Source organism: Argiope bruennichi, chromosome X2, assembly GCF_947563725.1.
Source record: "Argiope bruennichi chromosome X2, qqArgBrue1.1, whole genome shotgun sequence".
Lineage (NCBI taxonomy): Eukaryota > Metazoa > Arthropoda > Arachnida > Araneae > Araneidae > Argiope > Argiope bruennichi.
Window position 1 is genome coordinate 81,106,576 of NC_079163.1, and position 23,466 is coordinate 81,130,041.

At 28.2% G+C, this 23,466-nt stretch overlaps 2 protein-coding genes across 4 annotated transcripts in view; one reads left to right on the forward strand and one right to left on the reverse strand.

Annotated features, from left to right (window-relative positions):
- Positions 1 to 22,259, reverse strand: part of LOC129960006 (tissue inhibitor of metalloproteinase-like) — a 109,189-nt gene extending 86,930 nt beyond the window's left edge. The window contains exon 1 of the mRNA XM_056072993.1: positions 22,121 to 22,259. The gene's annotated coding sequence lies outside the window, so the exon portion shown is untranslated. The remainder of the gene's footprint in view (positions 1 to 22,120) is intronic.
- LOC129960003 (synapsin-like) overlaps positions 1 to 23,466 on the forward strand; it is a 415,673-nt gene that overhangs the window by 300,562 nt on the left and 91,645 nt on the right. The window lies entirely within an intron of this gene.

The window sequence follows — 23,466 nt, forward strand, 5'->3', positions numbered from 1 at the left end:
ACCTATATTAGTTTTTATACAAATGTATGTATAAAAACTAATATAGGTAAGCATCAGTAGAAGCAGTGATATAGCAGCATCAGCAGAATATCAAAATCTTGTCTTAAAGAGATCTTCCTGAAATTAAGGTATTTCACTGCTTATTGTAAAGTAAATTACGTCATTAAATCTGAGATTATTTTGTGATATATTACAAATTAAAGAATTTCTAGTCGCCAGGAATAGAAAGACATTTACGCCTTGCCTCAAAATACTATTGCTAAAATCAATTTTTTTAATTAATTTTTTTTTTAATTTTCCTTTTTAGGCATTATTACCTTGATATAATTAGTATCTTAATTACCATATATACCTTAATATAATAATACCTTGCATAAAATTCGTAAAAAAAGTTTTGTACTAAATCAGCAGAAAGAAGAAAAACGCTGTTTTGTACAAACGTTCTTTGTGTTGAAAAACTATTAAACACGAGCTAATTTATCAAATACGTTGAAATTCTATTTAATATAAATATCATTATTCAATACTAAATCTATCCAAACTGTTTTTATCTATTTATGGCATTTATTCTAACTTATACATTAAATTGAATTTAAAGCTCGCTGTTTTCTGATAAATCGCATTCCAATTTAAATTATAATTGAAGTTTTCAACTAGTTTAAGACCTTGCCATCGTTAAGACTTAATGCTTTAAGGCATTCGGGCAAACTAAGAACCTTTCCATTTTTATTGAAAATGTCTTCAAATTCACACCAAATGTCCCGTAAAACTTTGGTAAGATATTGTAGATAAAAATGAGGAAAGAAACTCCACTTTATGCATTTAAACTGAACTTTGCATGTGGTGGAGGGGAAATGCCTCAAAATCAAGTTGTTTCTTGATGAAACACATGGTAATATTTTTCTAAGGTATTCTTATTCTTTTAATTAGCAATTTCTTCCTAAATTTAGCACCATTCAGCTATTCCACAAACATCTACGGCCCCATTAGCTTCACTTATATTGCCCACAAATTCATTTGAAGTGCTCCGATGGAACCAAGATAAGGTTCAGAGTTAAAAGCATGGGCCGCCCGGTGGACGCATTACGTGCTTACGTTATGCTCCTCATGTGCAAAAGCCGCATTTTCTCTCCTCAGTAATCATGAATGGGAGATACAAATCGCGGAAACAGCAAGCGTGACGCATAGGGACATTGGACAAAGGACAACTCACGTCGCTGTGACTCAGAATATCTAATGAATTTAGCTTACCGAAGCGTTATGAGTTGAGGACATAAAATAGAAACGAATGGCTCTCCCTTTCTGCATCTGATACGGCAATATGTAACCCAATACGGTAATAAATGCACATCAAAAGGTACGCACCGCTGTTGGTTCAAATGCTTGCCTAATACAATAGATAAATGATAATGACCTAACTACCTTGAACTTATTCAAGGTAGTCAAGTTGTCATTTCAAAAGCACACTGACCCTCAGTCTTGTAAGTTCAAAGGACTTTTGAAATACTAAAAATGAAATTACTTCCTTTATTAACTGCGGTTGTAACAATCAAAAGGAAATTTTAAGAAATTGAAGCGGTTCAAATAGCTGCTTTTTTTCTTGAAGATGGTAGTTTCTTAGATAAAATAAAATTGATAGGGAGATATGTTCTTGAAAAGATATGGATAGCTTTAATTGGTTTTTCTTTAATTTCTCATTAATCCAACAGTAGTTTTGGCTAATCTATACATAATGTGAAAAATCTGAGGAATCACTGAAGATTGAAATAATTTAAATATAAATAAATGAATCTTGTAATTGAAACGGAAATTGCAGATGAAATAAATCCATATAAAGGAATAAGTTTTTCTGACAAGTAAAAAGTGAATTTTATAATAAATTTCACAAAATTCAAATAAAAAAGAAAAATTGACATTCTATCCGTATTTATTGTTTATCTGCTTATTTATTCAACTTGTAGGATAAAGATAAATCGTGAATATTTTTTTATTTTGTTTAATTCAACTTGCGAAATAAAAATAAATCATGAATAATTTTTATTGTGTTTAATTCAATTTGTAGGATGAAAATAAATCGTGAATAGATTTATTGTGTCTCAGTACTATGAAAATTTGAATAGTGAAAAGAAATAACTGATGATACTTTTTTTGCCTCTATTTAAATTTTGAAAGGTGTAACGAATTTTCATTTAAAACCATTTGTGTTGAACTGTCTTGTGACGAATTTTACCCAATAGCTCTTAGTAAAACATGTTAAGAAAAAAGAATGCTTCAAATATTTTTTATTTCAATATTTTTTAAGCATGAAGAAAAACATTACTGCTATTCAAAACCTGTAAATATTCTTTTGAAATCCGTTCTTACAAAACTGAAGCATCAAAAATATATCCAAATTGGAAACAGAGAGAAAAAATTTTAAATTTTGTTGATTTACTTAAAATAATCCGTTTTCCCTGATTCTTTCAAAAAGAGATCCACACGATTGCTACTCAAAAGGAATGAATTTGCCTCTTAATTTTCTACTTGAAGAATCTTCACCAAAAACAAAATAGAATTAACGGAGTTTAAATAATAGAATTTGTGGTATAAAGTAATGCAAACTGCAAAGTGCATTGTGTCGATTGAAATTAAATCAAACAGGTCGATTTTTGTAGAGTTAGAACCCATATTTTGTTAGATAAAGAAAAAGCAAGCTTTTTTTTTAATGTGTAGATATATAGTAGCTGTCAAAAATGCAAAATCCTATTTTGATTAAATAAATTGAACTCGTCCACCTAACCTGATATGTGATTTAATTTCGCTATTTTATCGTTGCTGCATTTATTTCTGTAAGCTCATCATCATCTCAATGATGCTGTCCCAGCATAAACATTAACAAGGTCTGTCCCTGGAGAAGTGACAAGACATCCTCATTAAAAAGATGAATGCTTGTAAAACAAACTACCAAGTACTTTGAGATGCTGAAATTAAAATTTAGTGTTAATGTTTATTTTTTTCTCCTTTAACTCTCGCTTTATATGCTCATACCTGATGAAAGACCTTTTTTATGAATGGATTTTTCTCACGTATTTCTCTGTATTTCCTTGAAGACAGGAAAATGATGGAAATAGCACTGATATAAATATTATTAATGTGCACTTTGCTGCAGAATTTTACATTCAGCTTAAGTTCATAAATTACTTTTTATCTATTTTCGACGACAAAAAAAAAAGATAAAGCTTTTTTTTTTTCTTTTTTTTTCTTTTTTTTTTTTTTTTTTGTATATACCACAAAAATAAAGTGACATGAAGTAGCAATTTTTCAAAATAAATAGTATTTTCAATTTGAAGAGGAAACATGTGAGGGTTTTTTTTATATATATATATCAGGATTTAAAAATATGAAAAAATTATTGTTGATGATCATATCGTGTTGTTTGATTGAATGCTTTTTTCAACAATGCTTTTTAAAATATTTCTTTTAATTGACTTCAGAACTTCCATGATTAAAATTCTTTCAAAAAAAGTGGATGCATTTTTCACTACACATTTCCTCAGGTCCTTTTTTAAAAAATTTAAATACAAATTTTTCTTTAAAAAAACTATGCATAAAAATAATGATTGATTCGTCAGATACAGTGATAAAAGAAAATAGATTCCTTGGTTAATGAGATACAATGATCAAAGAAAATAGATTTCTTGATTAATCAGATACAACAGCTGATTGGACAAATAATTTGTTATGGAAATAGACTGTCAAATGAAAATGGTTCTGTTGGTTTAGAGAAGTTTATTACAAATCCTCTTTTTCAAAGAATTTAACACTTTGTACGCTACCGACGAGTTATCAGATACTTCCAATTAAATTGGAAATTAAATTGGTACCATTAAAAAGATTATTTTTTGGATCTTAACACATTCATCGCTAAGGATGAATTAGATAATATCTCCATGAAAATTCAAATATCAAATATCAATGGATGTATCGGAATGACGAGATATCTCGTTGGTAGCGTTGAAAGTTTTAATTTTAGGAATTAGCACCAATTTTTTTTATAATGTTTTAAAGTCACGGAAAATAAATTAGCATCTTAAAAAGAATTCAGACATTTACAATAAATATATCTGTTTTCATATGGAAACTCCCTAAATGAAGGCTTTCATTTTGAGTTGATTATTTTAAATTAGGCAAAAAAAGTCAATTAAATGTTTTTCATGCAAGTTAGTTAATATAATTTTAACATCTTTAGATTTATATATTTAAATTATATTTTAGTAAGAAAAAAATCTTAATTTATTTTTACAAATATTTTGAACTCCTAAAGACGTTTCTCAAAACTAAAAATATCAATCAAGAGACAAATTAAAGTAGTCAAAACACAATCTGTTTTAAACAAAGATCATAAACAATTAAAATCTACAAAAATTTATTTTTATCAAAACGAAACAAATATCCAATTTGCCCTCAAGATTAAAATAAAACGAATCGTTTGCGCAAACGATTAATCTGAGTACATCGACGACAAAACAATAAGAACAATAGAATAAAAAAATTATATCCAAGTGAAAAATCAAATGTTTTCAAATAGTTTTCTTTTCTTTTCCATTGGCAGAAAGAAAAAGTGACTTCTTTTATCTTTAAATACCTTTCAAACGAAATGTTATAAATTGTTCTGGGCCATGCTTGTTCATCATTGAGTTTAGTTTTTGCCTCAGTGTTATAAATTGTCTTTCAACCGCTGGGAGACGGAGAAAAAGATAGCATCGGGAGAGTCTAAAATGACTTAAGGGAAAATAAGTCTCCTGGTACAGACGAGGTTGAAAAATTTCAGTCTTATCAACAGAAAATCGGTTAAGTGTAATTTTCTAAAAAGTATCGCTTGCATATTAGTACAACTGTCATTATATTTTGTGAATAAAACAGTTTTAACTAAAAGGTGAGATATTTACTGACTTCCGAATGAAAAATCACAAAAATCAATTCTCTGGTAAAAATTCAAAATAAAAGCAAATAAAATGTTTCCATATTTTACTCGAGAATTTTGTTTGTAAATAATATAAAAAAGCTTGACTTTCATGCGCATTTTAAAAATAAAATACAAGCTCTAAGTTTCTTGGTTTAAGCATTACTTAACATATTGTTGACAGAGACGCAAGTTGGCGACGTCTTATTCATTTCTTTTTAACAGGAGATGGAATTCGCGTCTTTTGACAATTCATACTGAAATTTGTATTTCATTATATGACTTGAATAAATATGTAGCAATTAAAGCATAAGATTTTTGTAGTATAATGTAGTAATCAATGTGTTAAAACAGACAAGTTGTTCCTATTTTACTAGAAGGTCTATTGAATGTACAATGTGTGCTAAAGAATTCATAAAAAAATTATAGATTTTAATCGATATCAATTTTAAGCTTAACTATGATCACAGCTTTCTAGTGATCCATAATCAATATGGAATTTTTGGAAACAAGTTTTGTGGATTTTGTTGTTGCTTGGTTTAGTATTTACGCTTGAGAAAGCTTGCATCAAATAATTTTCTTGAAATGCTTTTTATTTAATATCGCAATATTGTCGTCAATTTTAAAAGAAAACTGGAGTTCGATCTCCATAACCTTTCCTTCAGAATTCGTTTTATTCATTTAAATATTTATTATTGAAAATTCTTTATGGTATATAAAAAAGCTTTAAAAAAGGATTATTAAAATTTTGTCTATTATTTCAAATAAAAAATTAATGAAAGAAAATACTGAAACTTACGTTTATTGATAATTCAATACAACGAATTATCAATAAACTTACGTTTATTGACAATTCAATTCAACGAATTATCAATAAACTTACATTTATTGACAATTCAATTCAACGAATTCAAAACAAAAGTTTAAAATCTTTCTAAATCATTCAGATTTTTAACATTCTTCTTAAGAATATTTTAACGAAATTTTTGTTATCGTCATTATACATCGACATCTTATACATATAATTTTAATAATAAAACATTCTTAATCGGAAAGATTTATCTGTAGAAACTTGATAACAATAATATTTTTTCATCATTTAGGATACACGAGCAGAAAATGTTGAATATTTACTTTAATTCCGCAACACAACTGTTCAAAACCTAAATAAAACTGATGAAATAAACACATCCTTATCATCTCAATCGTACACGTGTCTCTGTAGTCGATTTGTCATCACGAATTCATTGGTCAAGGATACTTTTTTTCCCTTTAAATTGTTACATATTTATCCGGAAATACACCCATAGATTTTCCACGTGAAGTAATCAGTATGGCTTGTAGGATCTTTTTACTGCTTTGACAGGATCTTTAAGTGATTTTGCCCATTATGTGATCTGTCACACTTTCAGGAAATTACGTAATTAAGTTGCAATGAAAAGCAAAATAAAAAGGTTGTAAATAATTAGTGATGTCATACAGGGGAGGGGTATGATTTGTATAAATCGTTCTTTCCGCTGCACGTGAGACAATGAATGAATTATTGTAGTCAACTGATGTTTTTGTACGTTTGAGTCAATTATATTTAAAGCTAAATGTTCTTTTTTTGACAATGACGACACCGTGTTTTTATTTCCTTTCATTAAATAATTAATATGATTTGTATTGATGTTATCTAAAATCAATCATAATAGCTATAAACTTTCTTTTAGTATTTAACAGTTATAGGCAGGCATTGCATTAAGTCTTTGTTCTCCTAAACATATGTATTATATATTCTTATTTAAATTTGATAATAATAATTATTCATCCCAATAGCGCATATACTGGTATTATTCAAAATAATATAGATGTTAAACTGTTCTTTTCCCAAAAAAAGATTAATAATTAATAATTCCCACGCTATTGCAAATATAATTGAAGGTACCGTTTAACTGAGTTTTAATGTCATATCACATCTTTTTGCCTTTTGTACGATGCACACAGATTTAAAAATTATACTGGTGAGACGCGTTTGACGCTTCTTTCATGAACATAAATTTACTCAATTTCCTTTTCCAGCTGCTAATCCCGGGACTTACCCGCATTGCAAGCAAGTATATTTTCAGCTGCATCCCGCGATTTCCGCAAGCTAGTGTGTTTACTTATTACTTTATTTCAGCTTTAAATTACATTATACTATAAAAGCTTTGCATATAAATAATAATCCGCTTCATTTGATAAGTATGTGGACTTGTTTGAAAACATTACCTTCAAATAAATTTTTTTAAAAATTCTGCTATTGAAGGGTTTAGTTCATCTTAATTAATTTATACTTACAAAAGAAGCAAACATTTTTTTCTCTAAAAGTTTGTCTCCTGAACACCACAAATTGTAGATTGTTCGAAAAGATCCTTGATATAATCCTGTACGCGTTCACATTTATCTATAAGAAATCGCAAAATAATATTAATGAGATAAGCAAAAGAATGCTCTCTTTATGGTATAAAATTTTTTCAATATCTGATGTGCTTTATCTGTAGTTTAAATAAATAAGTATTTAAAAAGAGACTATACAACTATTTCTGATTTTTACAAAAAAATTAGTTCAATTAACCCCGTTAAACTTTACATTTCTCTTAAATATCTCCCATTGATAAGGATAACACTAAAATGTATCATAATAAATCGTCTTTCTATTTGAAATGTTGCAAAATTTTCATCACTTTTGAAAATACTTTTTTATCAATGAACGAGTCTTTGCTTTGAATTAATGATAAAACATTCAATATATATTTCGAACAAATAACCAGGCAATACAACAAATGCGTCAGTAAAGGTGCCTGAAACCCTATTCAAACTTAAAGAAAGAATTCTTTTCAGTACATAATTCATATCAAGTAAGGTATGGCAATACCGCATAATTATAAAAATCAGGGGAATTTTATTTTCAAATCAACACTTCAAAATTCGCCTATAGTTATTTCTGAATATTTGTGTTCTAATTTATAAAACTCGAAGTATGAAAGACTCTCTGTAAAAATTTCCATAAAAGTATTTCCTTCACTGATTTCTCTCTTTTTTTATTTTTCTTGAATACGAAAATTAATTATTTTCACTTCTGTGTTTCGTAAAAAAAACAGAACATTTTGACAATGGTTTTCTTTGATCTCATTATTATTCGAATACCCAAGTAAAATGTTCTATTTGGGCGTTGCTTCTTACATAGATAATTTGTAAATCCAAAAACATGCCTGAAATAATAGCTTAAAGATTGGAAATAAAAACAGAAACTATGTTTCAATTTGAAACCGACAGTGATGATTCGCATTTCTTCCATTGCGTCTTCTGATTACGAGCAATAAAGAAAACTAGAAATGGGTCAAACTTAATGAATTCACTGGATCTGATGTTTTTATTCCAGGTAGTGTTGCAAACTTGCTGTTATTTCTTTGTCACACGTCGCTCTGAATAAGGACGGGCGGGGTATATGTAAATTTTCCCCATCACGCAAAAAAATTCCACTACGTGTCAAAGTTGACGCCTCTTTCTATATCTGAAATAGGGCAAAAGTATTAAAGTGTGTTTTTTCATTAGGCCGTAGCTTCTTCAATCACTACACTGTAAAGGAATAACTGCCCAGAAAAAATATATATATTTGTATCTTTTCCTTTTTATTTGTTTCCTCATAAAACTCGCGATTTTGTTTGAAGTCGATTTATGTAAGAATTCGATTAATCTTCGAATATAATGCGGAACGAATAACTTCATACAAATAATATTTGCCATTTTTCTTTTCAGTTTTCTTTTAGAAAACGTGATTTTTGTTAAATAGGTGTACAAAATAAGGTATAGCTCTTACAGCTTGGGTTAAATTTGAACTTGAATGTCCAAGAGGCCAATGCTGCAGCTACATAATTAAATATAGCTTTTATGATTTAATTCTGTAAATATAAGGCTTCACTAACAGCTATTATTTAATATATATAAGACTTACACCTCGCAGTTAAATCCACAAGAATAATTTCATTCCGAAAGATTTGATTTCTGATATTTTGAACCAAAAATACTCCGAAAATTAGAAGAATTAGTATTAGATCTTTCAAGAACATAAATAGTTCTTCTTTTTAAACTTTATAAATGCAATAAGTTTATAAAAAAATAATTTTATTCTTTAACAATCGAAAGTTTGTCATATACAAGCTTCTTTCAGATAAAAGATAATAGAACAGAAAACACCTAATGAAATCGTTAACAAAAACTTGATAAAAGATTTAAATTTGGACCTTGAGATGCCCGCTGCGTGTTTTTGAGCTCCTTGAATTCCTTTATTCGTAATATAATTTCGAAATCAACCATGAGAAGGTTTCGAACTTTTATCTTTTCGATAAACAAGTCAAGATCAGTAATGCATTTTCCATTTTTGGGAAAAAAATTCGCGAGATCATTCAGTCATTAGAAGATATTTTTGGTAACTTTTATGTCAGTTGCTTGGTTGCAGATGTAACCACTTCATATATTTCTTTATGAATACCAAAGACAGCTGCGTCTATTTTTAAAATCATTTCGAGTACGCATTCCGTTCACCATCTGTTGTAGTGTTGAATTATCTTAGCCACGACCAAATGTCCAATTTTGATGCATCAGTGTGTTAAAAAATTTTTACATCTGTATGGTCCAATTTTAATTACAAAACCTCCTCAACCTCCAGCTAACCTCTGTTTTTTATAAATAGTGGCTCTAGAATGTTCGGTACTTTTTTTCCCCTTCAACTCAATCAATCAAATAATTTTCTCATTATTTTTTATGGCCACTACACTAGAATATCTGAAGCTTGTAAAAAGTTCAAAGAAATTAAATTATTAAAAATAAGTTATCCTTTAACTGGATTAACTTTTTGGGAACATTTTTATCTTGCTCATTGCTTGAAATCACTGAAAACCTGACTTTTTCAGTCCATTTCATGGCCATATAAATTTTTTTATATGATATAATTATAAGCAATGATCGCATTATTAATGAGAAATTTATTGAAATAATTAATTATATCTTGCGAATTAAAAAAGTAATAAAAGCACTCATTAGTGATAGCATTTAAGAAATTAAAAAAAAAAGAGTTTTTAAGCACAGAAATTTATACATTCTTTTAAAAGAAGATTAAATTATTATTATGGATTTCCATGAGATGCACATTTTAAAAACTTTATTAATTTATTCTGTATTATTAAATGGATGTAAATAGAATAGCAATTATCGGATGTTAAAACAATATACATCCTTTTGATCTAAACTACTAAATAAATGAAAAACACATATTTTTGGCCATCTTTACACGGACATGAAACCAGAAAGAGAATTCTTTCTTAACATTTCTGTATATAAAATACGAGTGCACTTTTCGAAGTGGGAACTATTTCTATTTCGTTAGCATTCATAAGTTAAAAACTTATTGACAAAAATGATAGAATGATATTAGAAAGTTTTTGAATGCACGTAAAACGGCAGGAAGTTAAAAGTTATAGAAATGTGCGTCTGTGTGTTTTAAACAGAAGCACCAGCTTTTATTTTTCTGTTCTCAAACTATCTGACTAAATTTAAGTCTGGCGCTTCAGTCTGAATGTAACGCACATCTGTTCGACAGATTAAAGATTTCGCTATTTTAGAAATTCTTATAATTTCCAAGAATATTTTAGATTTCTAATGCAATATGTATCCAACAAACAATTGAATATTTTGATATGTATTACATGTAATGAACAAATTAAGTACCATTAATTTCTTTGCTGTTGTGTTCAAAATATTAAGTTTTTAAAATATCCGATTCTTTTTAAACTATTTATTAGACATTTTCTTTTGGAATAATAATAAATAAAAGTGCTTAGTAATTTTTTAAATCTATTCTTCATTCGAACACAATTCTTCTTTAAAATTTAATGAAAATTACAAAGAATAATTACAACTTTGATCATTTATTCTAAAAGTAATTATTCAATTCAAAATGAAAATCTCTTTCGAAGTCCTTGATATAAGCTTTAATGATTCCGTTCATTTTCTTTAAATTAGAAATATTCAACCTTCATTCAACCTTTCACCTTCGTTTTAAATGAAACAGTTGGAAAATAATTTCTGTTCAGAATGACACAGAAAGTATTTAAATTAACTTAATGTTGAAAAACACCGGTTTGAATCTCGTTGTTGAAAATTCAGCGAATTAGTTAGTGAGATATAAGAATTTCCATAAAAATAAATGCCGGAAAATTAAACCCCTTCAAGCTTTTTTCCCTTTATATCCTATAGTAACTGGGATATTAATTGCATAATTTAAGCAACAATTAAAAATAATGTAAACTGAAACTAATTTAACCTTTAAAGTTTGTTTGCCAATAAAAGTTACATATAGACAATCATAAAAAAAAAAAAAAAAAAAAAAAAAAAAACTTTTACTGACCAACTGCTTCTACATTTTGAAACATCGAAAGAAATCCTCTGTCTTTGAAGCCACACTTACAGAATTGATTTGAAACTGTCATCATAAATCAATATAAGTTTCTTTTTCTGATTCAAATTTCCATTTTTTATTTGAATTTCAAGGTTATGTTAGCAACTGAATTTTGAAAGTCTGCAGGTTTTGCCCATTGTTTCTAATATTCAGTTCTGTTTCGAATGTAGTTGCGTTCGACTGCAAGTGATTTCAGACTTAACAGTATAATTTATGACGTAAAAAAGATTTTTTGTTGTTCGGTTTTTTTTCCGATTGTGAATCTAAAAACAGTAGAACGTGGGAAATAAAATAACATAAAATAAATGTAAAAATAACATAAGAGGAAGTGAAAACAAAACAACAAATAGAATTAAAGTAATGTTTATATAAAAGAATTAAGAAAATAGTAAATGCTATGACTATTTTGTGCTATTTCGCTCTCAAAAACTAATTCTTTTTCTAAGAAATGATCTCGGGAACCGTATCATTACAGGGTTAAGAAACTTTTTCCTTATATAATTATAATTTACAGGTTATGAAAAATGTTACTAAAATGAGTTCAGTTCTTTAAAAAGATTATTAAAACGCTTTTATATAATTTTAGACCCATATTCTATATCTTTTGGTATCATTTCTACATAATTCCTTTTTCATTTGTACAAAGTCATCATATATATTTTTTATACTTATCAGTTTTTATTTTAATATAGATAAAAGAAGTTTTAAAATAATTTTTAAAATTTAAATAATTTTTAAAATTTAAATAATTTTTTAAATTTAAATAATTTTTAAAATTTAAATTTTTTAAATAATAAATTAATTTCATTTAAAAATTTATTATTTAAAAAATAAAGCTTTTCGTAATTACTGTTTTCTTAAAAAGTCCTTAATATTTTCAGCATATCAAGTTCAGAACAATCGCAATACTCTAAGAGGCAATCATCAGAATGAATTGCAAGGAACTGCATCCATGCTCTTTTGAAAACAACCTTTACTAACCAGATGATCCGTCTATGAAATCTTCTCTGAGTTACTCATAATTTTTAATTTTTTTATTATTTATTTAATAAGAGGTTGTTTCTAGAAAAAATTTTCTTCGTTATTTTTCATGCCAATCTTAGAAATAATACGAAATGTTTTATTCATTTTTTCTTTAATTCCTTATTATGAAGCCCCATCGATATAAAATCAAAATTTAACTAAAACAAATAATTAATTGATCATTAAAATTGGAAAATATTATAAAAGTATACTACTTTCAAGAATGCTCAATTGTGCAAAATCTAAGTACTCAAAAAATCCATCTTTACAAACATGGAAAAAGTTAAATAAAAGCTTGTAAAAATCCATTAGAATCACTATTTTTGCAGTATATTTTAGTTATAAATAATTAAAGTGCACGGTACATTTTTCCTGAAGATCTTTGAATCCAAAATTCTCCGAAAAAGACTGAGAAATCTTGTTTGGCTTCTCTCAGCTAAACTTGTCAATCACTTATTATCAAGATAAGTATCTGCAGGTGCTATGCAGAGTAGAGGTGATAAGGTAGCTCACTTTCCGAACTAAGTCTATTTATCTCCTTTACGATCCTAAATAGCTGCCGTTACCCTCTGAACCTGAGAAACATTGGCTTCCTTCGTTTCTGTCCAGACATTATGTTAATAGGGTTTCCTAAGGTTAGTTTTATGGTTTAAAATGTCCAAGCATTCTCATTAGAAACTTAAATTTGAACTTTTGGAAGACGATATAAAAACGATATTATGCAAATCTTTTATTAGTTAAGAAGAAGAGAAATTCTATAAGCATATTTTTTTCCCCAAACAAAAAAGAAATAACATTTACAATAAATAAATCTTTCACCAATGCACAAAGAAAAGTTTGAATATTTCACCGCTGAAACATAAAACTGGCAGCTATAAATACACAAACACACAGCACATATATATTACCAATAGCTTATAATGCATTGATACAAGCTGTGCTGTCAAATGGCTTATGTAATTATGAAATATCCGTAATTCATATTCTTGACTATGAATATTCTCACATTAAATTCAAGTGAATGACATTTCATAAAACTATCACCATTAAACATTTATGTAACATTCTTTCGTAAGTAGTTAACTGCTGTAAATGTACTAGTCAAAATGACACAACTTGCGCAAGTACGGAATTAACATTTCCGGGCATAGAATTTTTTGTACTTGAAGTTATACTCTTCCTGAAGACGTTAGCATGTCTTGTTCCTTCAGAAAATTGCATAACCTCTTAGGTACTTATTCTTATAAGGAAATAAAGTTACTTTTCTTCTAATATTATACCATTTCCCATAACAAAAAATTTTCCAAGTCAAAATGCATAAGATTTTTATGAATAGTAATACATTTTCATAAATTTATTGGGGTTTTTTTGTTCATTATTTTAATTTCTACTTTCGTTTCAAATGAAGCATATCATGCCTTTTTTCATTCATTTCACCGAGTTAACCTTTATTAACTATTTTTTTGACCAAATAAAAATTTTGGATCTTGATCTAGAACTATACTATTAGAAATTGTCTCTACGAATTATCTTGTATAGAAAATGCCATTATGAAGCAATTTTATACTTTTTTTCTGATCCAAAACTTGATAACCAACATTGATCCATTCAGTTTTCAGAAAATGTCAAAGAATATTTATCAAAATACTGTTATATTTCAGTCTCATATATGAGACCTATTATCGAACTGTTTTCATAAAAATTGAACCTAACCCATTTTCCGTAAGTTACATGAAGTTCATTCCAAATGGCACACTCAATGATAAATAAAATTAGTCCATTCCGCCTTTTCATTTGTTTGAAATAATCTTATAAGCTCTTCCTTGAAATAGTATCCGTTAGTTTAAAACTGTAATAAAGTACATATTATCTAGAAAACTGATCTGGTTGTAGATTGATGTGAAAACACGAGCTTGCAATTAGTAACAATTAAGTTTACCAATCAAGACTTTTAATAATGCGAATTAATTATCGATTATTCGGAACTAAAGAATATATTAATGTTTTAAATAAACTAAACAATTTTCGCGTAACTGTTTTGAAGAGATTTGTATAGACAAACTAAACTAAAAATGTCAAAAAAAAAAAAAAAAAAAAAAAAAAAAACTAATATTTGGAACAATATAATGCATATACCCTAATAGAAATCCGTCAAAATCAATTAAAATCTGCCAAACAAAAAAAAAATCGTATTATCTCTTAAAACCAACCCACAATTTCATTATCTGCTTCAGAAAGCATGCTCAACGAGACAACTAGTGAAGAGGAAGCCGAAACTAAAATCTATGGAAAACACCTGTCGTTCATAAAACAAAGACGTGGCTCGCGTAACACATGTTTTGGACTTGTGTGTCTCCCCTCCCAGGGGATTTTCGAGCGGGGATCAGTTTTAGTGATAAACGATTCAGTCCCTAAGCCTCTGAGACACGGACAAGTCTCCCGACCCTTCAAAAAAAAAAAAAAAAACCCTGAAAGATTACGCCAAAATACGATGCCAGAAAGAAAAACAGACATAGGAATGGAATGAGTCTGAGCTAGAGTTCAGAATTCTGATAAAATTAAATGAATGGCGATTTGTTTAGAGGAGACATCATTGAATTGTTTTAATAAATAAACTCACTTGTGTGTAAATTAATGACGTGAAAAATATACTATTTAAAAAGATTTCAGTATATTCGGCATTATTTTTGCTTGTTTTGTATAACTAATTATTTAAATAAACACAAATCTTTTAAAATTCTAATTGCGATACCATATGGGGTCACTAAATTTCTCAGCTCTTGTTTCTTTCAAATTCTTCTTTATTTGATCTCAAAGATTATTAATAAAATCAACCTGGCTTAAAATATTTCATTAAAATTTCTTTAAAAAGCTATTTTAAATCGAACGTCTTTGTATTTGCCATTAGTCAATACTTCACTTTTATATTTCTCTATCTATTTTGGGTTGAGAACAGAATTATTTGATCAAAAATGAGATTGGAATGTCTCCAACTACTCCCAAGTGAAAATAATTTTAAAATGATCTTGGGAAAAAAAATTTAAAAGTTAGTTTTTCACGATTTTTTTATTCTGCCATTTTTAAATGCATTGCAAAAAAGGTATAAGATATTTTAAAAATTTGATAATATAATCTTATTTTAAGGTTTAATAGGTTTTAATTTTTTAGTTCAGAGATAAATTTATTAACATCATCTCCAAACTTATCAGATAATATTATAATCATTAAATATAAATTTATATTAGATTTATTTTGTTATTTGTTTATTTTTAAATGTGTTAGAGTTTTCTGTTCAGTTTTTAAATATAACAAACAAATTAAACATGTTCTAAATGAATACATTTCAACAAGAGTCAAATTTAAAATTTGCGCTTATTAAATATCACTTATGTTACAAAGATAATAGGTGATATTAAGCGTAAAATGCTAGAAGCGATAAGTAATTTTACAGCATTTAGAAATATCCAAATAATAACTTTCAAGATGGGTAATTTTAAAACTTAAATACAAAAAAAAAAAATGCTATTTATTTTTGTCATCGTCTTGATTACATCAATAGTCTTCCTCTGATAATTATATTAAATATCATAATTGAAAATTTTCCTTCTAACTTTTAATACTCATTAAGACTTTAGATCCAAAATTTCTTCACTGTAAAGTCTAATTAAAGTGTCTTGATTAAAAATAATTAATTTCAGTACAGAGAAGCAATCTTATCTTAATTATCTAATTAATATAATATCTTTCATTTTTTTGACAAATTTAATGACAAACATGGTCACATGGCAGATCATAAAAGTCTATTAAAACATATTTGTAAATGACATCCAAAATGTTTTCCCACAAAATTTTAAAAATCATGGTCTAAATTCTTGAACTGTATAAATTTTTAACATTATTTAAATTATTAAAATGTGGGCAATGACTCAAACTCTCGAAAAAGTAGGTAAAAGTTACTTGAAAAATAGTAGGGCCATAAGATTTTTCGTAAAAGTAATTTTTCAGAATTTGCAAGTAAAAATATTTTACTAACGAATCCTGATTTCAAAGATTTAATTCAAATTTTTTAAATATTTTTAATTCAATTTCTTTATAATTATAAGTAAATTATATCTCACTTTCTTATTTAGTTTCCAACTTTGCATCTGCTACAATTTTTTTTAAACTAAAATGGTATCACGTAAAAGTGTTAAGAGGGAATAAATTTTAGAAAGTAGTGTTCTTTAGAATATATTTTCATTTTTACGTTCATTATCATTGTATATTTAAATATTGGCATGCATTTTGCTTTACATTTCAAGTAAATTCATCTATGGATGTCGCAAGTTAGATCAAGTCTCAAATAAGACTTGTTAAGTTAGCCTAGTTGCATTAGGTGTGTTTCTTAAAGGGAAACCAATGAAGGGAAAAAAAAACTAAATTTACCTAAACGTGCTTTTAAAGCGAACAAAAAACAAAAGGTAATGAGAATCAATTACGCAAATAGTGAAAGTTCAGTTCAAGCTCATTAAAATTTGAAGCTCACGATCGTTGAAAAAGATCTATTCAAAAGATAAATTTTCTCAAAAAAACTCGAGTTTCGTAAACGGTTTTCCCCCACTTGGCGCGTTTTTTATCCTAAGTGTGAACTAGGTAACAGGTAATTATGTTAAAAATATAATTACGGGGCGAAACGGCTTGGTCCCTGCCACTCAACTTAGCCAACTTGGCGATGACAAATGGATTCATTTGAAAGTTGAGCTCGTTGTAAATGGTTCCGGAGTCTCCCACTGACAAGCCAAGCACGGACGGATGAAATCAAGGTCACTTAAATTCAGGGTGTTGAGATTTAACCCACATATTCGCCGTCAAACGGCAGAAACATATGACAAAGTGCTTGGAAATAAAAAATAAAGATAAAAACTGTCATTTGTTTGGAAATTTCTCTTTTGTAATTGCTCACTAAACGTCATCCATGTTACTTCTATTTTGTTGATCACTTGATAGATGACTGTAGTTGAGCTTGTTCTGGCCTTGTCTTGCTTAAACGCATTCGGGGAAAAACTACTACAAAGCTCATACAATAAATATTTTTAAAACTAAAGAGAGATTCTGGGTTCTTTTTTCTTTATGTCTGTTTTATGCAGCAGTCGCTTCGAGCTATTAAGAATGTATGAAAGGATAAGAATACTTATTTATGACAGTCGCGTTAAAAAGTTGTTAAAATGTATTTATGGCTTCAGAGTAACTCAGAGAACTGTTGTAATTGTCTTTTGTCTGTAAATCAATGGAAATATAGCTCGTTTTGATTTTTATTGTTTTTCTTCCGATTATTAATATACTAGAGCAGAAATTTTCGAAGTATGGGGAATGGGATTTTGACTATGTATGCGCTTATCTATAAATTAGTTCATAACAAAAAAATGTTGCAATAAAATGTAACTGTAGTAATATACTAAGTTATATTCTTTTTCGACAATATCTAAATGTTTGGTTTGTTTATTTATGGGGTTTAACAAAGCAAGAGAAAAGACATGTGGCACCAAAACTAGACTGAATGACAGTGACAGCTAAAACGACTTAAAATTGCAGAATTATGATTTTTTTAAAAACTACAGCTTGGCTGAGAATCAAAATAGGTCACAAATAATGGAACAGACATTGCAGAAATATCACCACTCGAAGACATAATAAAATAACTCTTACTCATCACTCTGAAACATAATTTAATAATAAAATTTAATCATACATTTTAATAATATAAAATTATGAAACTAGGAATTAATGTTAAAATCCTACAAGCAATAATTTCTGAGAAAATGTGTGGAATTTTGCATTCTGAAATGGTAAATTTTTCGATTTGATTCTTCGATGGTATTCAGTGAAATTCTCACTTCAGTAGCAGAAGAATTTTTCACTGATTTCTCTGCTAAAACAACAGTTCATTTAATAGCAAGTATTTAATAAGAAGTATACAATCCGAATTTTTTTATATAAAAATATTTATATTTTATATTTTTTCATGACTTTTTATAAATTTATTTGTTTAAATAATAATCACTAAAAATTTCTTCAGGCACAAACGAGGTCAGGAAAATGGGTCACATGTGTAGAAAGTTTTTGAACTTCTGTGTTAAAAAAATAAAGCTGAAAAACAATGGAAGATTGAATTAATAAAATATCGCTATGCTTTTCACTCTTCACTGAATAGTTAACTAAACAGGCCTTTGTACATAATCGGCTCGACTTTTCTTCATCATGATGTGCCAGACAGCAATGTGTTATCCTTCAAAGATAATAAAATGTAACTAAATCTAATCATGACATATTTCCACCATAATTTTCCTATAATTTAACTCAGTTCAATCCCTCCACAGGAGCTTGAACTTTTAGTTACGTCAAAACATAAAGTTAAGCAGGATGCTAAACGACTGCATGCTGATACTCTTTTACTTCTCGTAAAGCTTAGTATTATGACATTTTCCCATATTTTATACAATATTTAATTTGTATTCTTTATAAGTAGGCATTAACTTATCGGTGTCCTTTTATGATAGGTTTTAATTCATAAACGACTGCATGCTGATACTCTTTAACTTCTCATGAAATATAGTATTAGGACATTTTCCCATATTTTATACAATATCACATTTGTATTTTTTTATTAAGTAGACATTAACTTTCTGGTGTACTTTTATGACAGGTTTTAATTCAAAATATGAGCAATATACATTAGTTTCTTTGGCATAAAATATTTGTCAATGGAGCATGAAATATCTATCTTTATTTTTTAACATCAAACTGAGTCTTGTCTTTCATTCTTTGTGATGGGAAAAAATATTCTCACATTTTTAAATTTTATTATTCACTTTAAGCGCAATTTTTAAACATCTTCCATGAAAGTAAATTATCTTACGAAAAAGGAGAGATGATTTCAAGGAAAGAGGATTTTCAAAAACAATGTGGCAATTAATACTAGACGAATAATTAAAAAATAAATTTAAATGAAATTGTAGTTATCTGGAAAAAATTAAATTTATTTATGAATAGATTCGTTAAAAAAGAACAAAAAAATTCTCTTTGCATCTCCTTTCTTTTGCCTTGAAATTAATAGATAGCACGGAAGTGCTACACTGTACACTGTGTTTTTGTTGTACTGCAAATTTTTTTGTAAATTCTATTGCTATTTTATTCATTTTCTTTGGAATATTAATCCAATTCTTTAAAGAATATTTCTGTTAGTTATTCAGTATCTGGTTTGTAAAGTTTGATTCCCTTGACTATATGCATTTGGCTAAGACAATGAATAAAACGTAGCAATGATGGATCAAATAATAAAAATTTGCCATGTGACGTAATTGTGTGAAGAAGTGGCCTATTAACCACAAGAACTATCTAGGTTTTAAAAAGAGCATTTTCCGTAAACAGAACCGATGGAATCAATACCCATTAAATGAACTCCAAGAATTTCAGATTGTGCACTTTTAAAGAAAGATGTGACATCATAACGCGGCAAGACCTAGTGTTTATTTAGATGCTAGATGACCTCCGCAATATGTATGTCCTATGACTGGTACATCTTGTAAATTAGCTTCATTCATTTATAATTTCTGTTAATATAATAAAGAAATATAGCCATGCTAACAAAAGTTATTTCCTTCACGCTAATTTAAAATCTAATGAGACAAGAAAGTTAGTAATTTTTCCTTTAAAATTAAGAATTATTATTTTAATATGTTAGTTTAAATTAAGATATTGAGTTTTATTCATTTACATAAAAAAAAGGGCACTTAACTAATTCTCAACCGTCTCATTACCATTTAAAATCTAAGGTCGCAGTTTATTAAGTTAATGTGAAATAATTGCTATTTAACTGCTGCGCGTCTGTTGTATAGAATTGCGTCATCACAAAGACAGAAAAAACGAAATACAATTCTTTTTTGAAGCATATGTCTACTTTCTCAAGAATTTTAATTTGGGCGGCTGGATTTTATGCTCTTCTCAAACTAATGTCTCTTATAATTAAATGTCGTTAACCCATTTCCTTGAATTTAAAAAGTGAATGGAAAATTAATGCCTTCAAAAAAATTTCAAGGTAGGAATTTTGGAAATTTTGCCCTTTCTTCAAACCAAGAATATTGGATAGTTTTCTACTCCTGATAAGAATTTTCTGGTTGATTTTGATATTTCAAATATCTTTTTAAGTTTTCTTTTAATTCTAGAAAATTTATACTCATTTTGTGTCTTTTCTTTTTCAATACTGATGAAAATATTTAATTCACGACGTTATAAAGAAATATATCAATATATTATTGAAATGAAAATGCCTTTTTTTATATATTCTTGGTAAGAAATTCATCTATTTTGTTTCTTTTTGGTCTCGTGACTGTTCATTTCGTTTTTTTTTTTTTTTGGGTTTTTTTTAATCTGTGTGTAAACTTCAGAAAAAAATAATAATAAAGTGGAAACGACAATATAATGTTGGTTAATCTTGAGTTGGTATTAAAATTATCTTTAAATATTTAAAATCAAATCAAATCCAAACATTCTTCAGTTAATACACTTAACTATTTATTGTTTATAGAGTGGTGTTAACCATTAAATTAATTTACCCGTAGATCGTGAATATATAGTTTATCGTGCTTTTGCATTTTCAAACATTGATTAAGGAATTCATAAATTTTATAATACAATACAAAAATTACCTTCATTGTATAAATATCTGAAGTATTCTATGGATTCTCTTTTGAATCAAAATGACAAAATATTCCCAAAATTTAAAAAATGCCATTTAATTAGATAGAAGAGAAAGTAAACCAGTTAAGTGGTTAAGGGGGGGGGGATGTGCCGCATGAAAGTAGGAAGAAAATGCTATGCTCTTTCTATGCTACAACATCAATTCCAATTAATTTTATTATTCTGCAGCAATTTCTCTAATATTTTGACTTGAAAGATACAATACCGTTATTCCTAATATATTAAATATAGTTTTTCACAATTTTAACTCAAGTACAATTATTGTTAAGAATTATTTCTGATTATATAAAAACAAAGTAATACTGTACAATCGATGTGTTAAGTAGAATTTTATTTGTTAATAATAAATATCACACAAGATAAAAATTAAAGAAATCGAATGGCATACAAGCATCATAATCCAAATTTAATTTCTTTTATTTACTTCATCATTTCTTTATCTTATGGAAATGTTATTTTCCCCTTATAAAAGACGTCTATGTCGATCATGAGTCTAAATGTTCTCTTATTGCCATTTTATGAAAGCATGGATTTGTTTCTTTATGACGGTAGTCAACCGACAACCGAAATAAACATATTAATTCAATATTTCAAACCACGCACACTTATTACAGAAGACAGCGCCTGTCAATGCTTCCACGCGAGTTATGACTATCCTTTAAGTAAACATTAATATTCAACTGTCATCCGAAAATAAAGCAAGAAAGAATTTCAATATTTCAAGCACAAAAATCTCAAAAACAGTTTCCGTTATCAATAATAACATCAAAGTGCCCATTCGACTATACGCTTTAAACATCCAAACAAACCAGAGGGAGAAAAAACGTTTGACTCGTGTATAAACGAATCACTTCTTCTAGATAATAAAAAAGGATGAAAAAAACACCTCTTCTAGATAATAAAAAAGGATAAAAAACGCATGTACAAAAATAGCATCTTACTTGGGAAACGGTCGTTGAAGCAGAAGCGAAAGGATACTTCTCCAAGATGAGTCTCAGGAGTGTGAAAATAAGTAGGGATGTGAGAGCAGGGCAGCTTTTATTACGTCCAATACTCGTAGCACCCCCCTGCTCCCCGCCTACGCTTCCTTTCAATCGCCCCCTCGGCTCTGCGCAGGATAGCCGCGCGGTGAAAACAACGCGGAACTGAGTACAACGATGAGAATGAATGATGTTTGCACAAAACCACAAACTACGAGAACACACTCTCTTCCCTTTCCTCCCCCCGTACTAAAGAGATTCTTTAGCTTTTTTTGATTCAGAGAGAGCCCGCGACTTGATGAGAACGAGCTCCTTAAAATGAATGAATGAATGAACTAATCGTCGAAATCTTACAACTCGTGTTTTCTGAAATAAATCTGGGAAAAATCTGGATGATGCCATGGTCTGTATGAAGGCATACCCACAGTTGTCAGTAGTGCAATGTTTTCTCATGTTAAGGTATTCGTTGAAAATATGTGCTTTTTGAATTTCCAATGTTCTGACGCTATGTGGGGGAGAAAGTCGACACAATTATTAATCATTTATTAATTTTCCGAAGAGCACTACATCTTTCATTTGGTTTTCTTAAAGCTTTTTAATATTTAAGCAAATTTTTTATTTGTAATTGATCTGCAATTTTTAGATTTTCAAAAAATATAGCTGCTTACATTTTTATACATATCATTCTCTAAACATCTTTTCTCAACTTAAGATGAAAATCTATTTTTCTATTTTCTTTTTTATTTATATCTATTCCCAAAGCTTTCTCGACTTTTGTTCATCTATTTTCTTTTTTTTTATATATCTATTCCCAAAATTTCGAGAAGTTTCAAACTATTTCAACTATCTCTTTTAACAAACTTAAACTTCTTACTTCAACAAGATGTTAGATAATCATTTAAAAAGATTGGAAATAAATAAAAAATGATATTGCAATGTATTTTGTTGCCATTTCGAAACTGAACAAAAATTTAGCATTCAAATCAGTATTCATTTTTAAAAATTTTTGTTGTTTTTAAACTGACGAGGCCTTTTGCGCAAACCTCATACTTACAGACGATTCAATTTCAGTCATCCGCATTGTCCTTGAAATGTAGCAGGATTTCATTTATTTTATACTAACTAGGCACACTTTACTAGAAAGTCCTTGAAATTTAAACTTTAAATATCTAAACCAGGTTAAAATGTCCGTTTCAAAGCTTCATGACTTCCATTTGAAATATGCTTTTATCTTAAAGCTCCGTTTCATAACCAATCTTTCTCCGCATTGCCTCAATAGCTTGGTGCAATTAGTCGGGAATGGAGTC